Source organism: Polypterus senegalus, chromosome 3 (assembly GCF_016835505.1).
Source record: "Polypterus senegalus isolate Bchr_013 chromosome 3, ASM1683550v1, whole genome shotgun sequence".
Taxonomy (NCBI): domain Eukaryota; kingdom Metazoa; phylum Chordata; class Cladistia; order Polypteriformes; family Polypteridae; genus Polypterus; species Polypterus senegalus.
This window is the reverse complement of record NC_053156.1, coordinates 75388309-75394158: the sequence shown is the minus strand read 5'-3', so window position 1 is coordinate 75394158 and position 5850 is coordinate 75388309. Positions and strand designations below refer to the sequence as shown.

At 35.2% G+C, this 5850-nt stretch overlaps 1 pseudogene; it reads left to right on the top strand.

Moving 5' to 3' along the window:
* The first annotated feature begins 2644 nt into the window (after positions 1 to 2644).
* On the top strand, positions 2645 to 3857 carry LOC120526547 (annotated as a pseudogene).
* The last annotated feature ends 1993 nt before the right edge of the window (positions 3858 to 5850 follow it).

The window sequence follows — 5850 nt, the reverse complement described above, 5'->3', positions numbered from 1 at the left end:
AGGATCTACCACTCTGCTATACACAGACACAGAAAACAAGCAGGGTCAGGTTCTGATCAGTGGCCAAGTTATACTGTTCCCTGAATTTATAATGTTCCTTGCATCACTCATCAACGTCAGGTGCTTATAGCGTGATCTCTATCAGCTCATAGTTGTTACTGCGATGCTGTGCTGCATCGCTTTGAACAAGCGGTTGCCTCTGCGACAGATAAGCAGCCCTCCACAGACACAGCAATCGCACTTCGCTGTGCCGTCCCATTGGGGGGTTGGTCCCAGAACAGTTCAGAAATAGACTATTTATAGACAAATATATACTATTTATAGACAAACTATAGACAAATTACGCAAGCACAAGACAATGCAATGAAAACAATGTTTAGATTTCTAGTATTTGTAATATATATGAATGTAGAGAAAAGACAAGCAAGATGACACCTTTTATTGGCTAACTAACTAAACTAAAACTAACTTAAACTAAAACTAACTTAACTAAAACTAACTTAACTAAAAACTTTTTAGTTAGCCAATAAAAGGTGTAATTTTGCTTGGCTTTTCTGTACATTCATAATGGCTAACACGGTACAACACCCTAGTACTACTATAATATATATAATAAAAAGCCAAAATAACATGAGTCACTTTATAGTATATCTGCAAACCTGTAAAACAAATGGAAATGGGTACAGAAATTTAGATCAAACCACAGTAAGTGTATTAGATCCTTTACATTTCAGACAATGAATGAATATTTCTGTTAACAACTTTTTTAAAAAAGATTCTTAATGTAATATGTCAATATAACACCAGAATGAATCCTAGAGTTTCATTAAAATAAACTTAGAACATATAGGAAAGAAAAATAGCAGGCTTACAAACTTCATACAAATTAAGATTAATATACAGCTTTAAAACAGAAAGAAATGTGGCAAAGGATGAAATATAAAGCATCAAAGTCAATCCATTTTCTGAATTCACCAACTTATGTACATGGGTGGATCACCAGTTCATTTCCAACTCAGGCTTGTTGTTTGTCCAAAGCCTGTTGTGGCAGCTACAAGTTCAAGGCTAGAAACAGCCCTAGAGAAGGTCCACTTACACATACACAGGTACATGAAGGAAATCTTTAGCAGACATGTGAGTGACAGTGCAGGTTGGCTCCACGCTCCCACTTCCATTTTGGGAGCCACTTGAATCTGAAGCCATAGATAATATAACCGGATGAGCGTGGCTGATGAGGACACCTCACAAAGATAGGGAATAGTGTAAAAGTACTCTAGTTTTTTTATTAAACAATTCAACAATCAAAACAATTAAGTATTCTTTAAAGTACAGCACAAAGTTCAATAAATAAATAATCCAAAAAAAGATGAATTGGTGCAGGTTAAATATCCATCAAAAGTAATCCATTAAAATGAGGTTAAATCACAGTCAGGAAACTGTCTTTACAAACATTGGACCTTGGTGCCCCTTTAAAATTAACTTCTCCTTGTCTCATTCCTTTCTGGACCTTGCAAACTGAAGAGAAGTCCACCAGTAGATTCAGGAAACCTTTAATCCTGGTCTGTATCTCTGCCACCAGTCTCATGGCATCCTCTGGGTAGCCACCTAACCCAGCTCCACTCCGTATCCACTGCTGCCATTCTGTACTTCATGGAACAGAAGCATTCTGTATCCTCTCACTGCTGCCACTTCATTGGCTCCTCCCGGTGAGAGCACATTCCTGAGCATAATGGTCACTCCTGCTACCTGATCACTCCACAGGAGTGTTACCTCAGCCCCCTCCTAAGCGCTGGCTACAAACACATTTAACACAGGGACATGGCACAGCTGCAGCCATCATTCACTCCCAGCACCAATTAGGGTCATGGGCAATCTTGCACGTGTGTACTGAGTGCAGAACCGTCCTTCCCGCATCGCACACAGGAACCGCTCTTGTCACAGTACCAACCTCCACACAAAGGCATGAAAGCTGCAATTATTTATTTAAAATTTGCCTGCCAGCTGTGAACCTCACTTTACTGTAGTGGAGGACGGCTTTACATGGAAAATATCCACTACACAGTTCAGTTCCAGGATGCTACATGCCTCCCATGTCAGGATACAACATAAAACAAAATAAAATAATAGATTTTTGTGACTACAATTGAAAAACAATTCATGGTTATTGGTTACTTATTCAGTGATTATCCAACATATTGAATTTCCTTCAATGATAATAATGTAAGAAATCTTCTACTTAGAACATTTAAAAATCATGAGGTGTTGTTTTCTCAATCAGACTAACCCTGTGGCCATAAAGGGACAGGTATAGTTGTACTGTATTTGCAGCAGATTTCCTGATTCAATTTTTATTCACCAACTTTACTGGCATTTAAAACTTATACTGTATTTGAAAATGATCATTATCCTTAATAACCTTGCTGTACTAACACAAGTGATCAAATATATTTGCCATATCTTAGGTGAGAAAATGCTACCTAGGGAAAATGCTCTGAACGTTAAATATAAACTAAAAAGAATTCACCTGTGACCCTTTGTGGGAGTTTACATCTTTAAAAACTAATCCTGTATATGACACAATTACTGTAGATACACCATTCTTGCTGCCAGATGTGTAATGTGACTATTTGAAGAAAAATAGAAAATGGAATATACAGAACATTATGAACTTGAAGCTCTGAAATACTGTTACCAGTCAGAAAATATTTCTTGCCCTAAAGAAATACGACCTATGACTACTTATTTGATACTGTATTTTCTGTTATCAGCTGGAATTATTTTGACAATCGGTGGAAACCTAATTGTGATCATCTCAATTTCTCACTTCAAGCAGCTTCATACACCGACCAACATTCTCATTCTCTCGCTGGCAGTCACTGACTTTCTTCTAGGAATACTTCTCATGCCAATGACTATGGTTAGAACTGTTGAAACTTGTTGGTATTTTGGAGATACTATATGTCTTGCTTATTCTTTTTTTGATATAGCACTGTGTACAATTTCTGTTGTTCATTTAATATTTGTAGCCATTGATCGTTACCATGCTGTATGTTATCCTTTGCTTTACCCTACTAAAATTACAATTTCTGTAGCGTGGAGTTTTGTCACAGTTAGCTGGGCAGTACCATTAGTATATACATTTTTGATTTTTTATTAAGTTAAAGGTAATATAAAAGGAACAGAGGAATATAACATTTGCCCAGGTGACTGCATTGTTTTGTTCAGCACATTATGGGGTTTACTTGATACACTCTTAACATTTTTGCTTCCATGTACAGTAATGTTATGCATGTACATTAAAGTATTCCTAGTTGCCAGAAGGCATTCTAGATTAATTAAGTGTTCAAGAGAACAAACATCTTCTGATGATAATAAGCATATAAATTCTCAGAGAAAGGATGGAAAAGCCACAAAAACTCTAGGGATTGTGATGAGTGCATTTATTTTATGTTGGTCGCCTTACTGTTTTAATAATATTTTTGCCACATATTCTGATTTCTTTTCTACACCAGTGGTAGTAGATGCATTGGGATGGTTAGCTTATTTTAATTCCAGTTTTAATCCATTAATATATGCACTATTCTATCCATGGTTTCAGAAATCTTTCAGAATTATAATAACTTGTAAAATATTTAACCATGAGTCTTCTCTAATAAATTTGTTTCCCAGTCATCATTAGTTTTAACATTCCCGAATGATAATGTTATATTAACCATGCATGCACACATTGTCAAGTGTATGTAAACTAATTCTGATTTTGGGTTTTGGGATTAAATTGTGGTGCTGAACATTAGTCTAAAATGTTTTTCCTTGCACTTTAGAAAATCTTATTTCTAAATGACTATAATGAAGATTAAATGACTCATAATGAGGATAGCATAGTGACACAGTTGTTAGTGCTGTTTTTGTTGCACAATTTTAGGAGACTGGACTGGAATTCCTGTCTGGTTTCTGCATTTGGGAGTTATTTCTACCAAATTATAGTTGCACATCTTAGGTTGACTATTAACTCCAAATTGGCTGCAATGTGTAGTTGTGGGTGTACTATACAATTGATTGGCATCCTTTTCAAAAATGACTTTAGCTTTTTCTCAAAGGCTAATGGGGTGTTCTTTGTAAAACATGAAGATGCTGTATTGCTAAATAGTGTTAAGTAATGAATTTTTTCCATATGAATGTTCATATGTTAAGATCTTGAAATATTTTATTAATTCTACAGTCTATTATGGTTACATTATATTTTGAAGTAGAAAGAGGCTGTTTATATACAAGCAAGGTTTTACAAATATTTTTTATATGTTCAGCAAGTTTACATATTTTCAGAGGTATTACAATTTCAGGTGTAGTGAAATACTGTACATGTTGTGGATGTATAGTGGATAGTGTCATGCTACTGAAATCTGAAATCAAAAAAAATATGGCAGGTAATATTCCCCAGTGCCTTGGTATTTGGCTTTAAAGGAAAATGTTTCCCATTAAGGGTCGGCACGGTGGTGCAATGTGTAGCGCTGCTGCCTCGCAGTTAGGAGATTCGGGTTCACTTCCCGGGTCCTCCCTGTGTGGAGTTTGCATGTTCTCCCCTTGTCTGTGTGGGTTTCCTATGGGTGCTTCAGTTTCCTCCCACAGTCCAAAGACATGCAGGTTAGGTGCATTGGTGATTATAAATTTTTCCGAGTGTGTGCTTGGGGTGTGTGTGTGCGCGTGGGCTGCCGCCCTGCCCGGGGTTTGTTTCCTGCCTTGTGTCCTGTGTTGGTTGGGACTGACTCCAGCAGACCCCATGACCCTGTAGTTAGGATATAGCAGGTTGAATAATGGATGGATGTTTTCTATAACCTCTGACCTACTGTATGAATCACAGCATATCAGTTGATCTGACTACTCTTCAGTTTTTAAAGAAGTGCTTAAGTTTTAAACAGTTTTGAAGAACTCTAAATTGCCCCAAGTATAAGTAAATGTACTTTGTGATGCAGTAACAGTGTGTTCAGTGCTGGTTTTTGCCAGAATATACCCATAATCCCAAATTTGGAATATTGGGTTTGGAAGATGGATGAAACTGTATTAAAACTATAAATTATGACATGCCCTGGGATAGAATTCACTATAACAATTGATTTGTGTGAGGTTTTTATGATGTAATTACCATATTATTTCATGTTTCACTTTACTGAGTTCAGATTTTCATTTAGTTCTTGAAGATTAACAAGCTACAGAAACAGATTTGTGTCAAATATTTTTTGTTACTTTATTTGCAGATTTCATACTATACCTGTACACTATATCTTTTTTCATTGTTACTATTACTAATTAATTATACATTAATTATGTTAGCACTTAATTTATAAACATTTTTGGTAACAAATAACAGTGAATTTATTTGTGCATTTTTTGTACACATTTTCTGTAATCCAAGAAATATGTCAACAATATTTGGGTTGACTTTAAAAGAGCACGTATAACAAATGAATGTTTCTATTTTTCATCTGTATCTAAAAGGTAAATAAAACAACTTGTCTTATAAAATAATTATTGGTAATGTGATGCAAGCGTATTTGTCTGGCAATGTAAAGGACGCTCACAATTAAAATTGTACAGGTTTTGTCAGACACTATTTTTTTTTGTTTTATGAAGGATTTACATTTTGCTATGACAATGATAATATTATTGAAATTAAACAATTAAGACTTGTGGCAACTGTACGATAGATTTACCAAACAAACAATTGATCGTTGGAAAGGTGTTTGGAAGTTTTAAATTTATTATATATTCCAAAATATACAGATGGTAAGTTCAATGTTTAAATGATTATTTGTATATATAAATTTGTTAATAAAATGCACTGTTTTGCTTTAC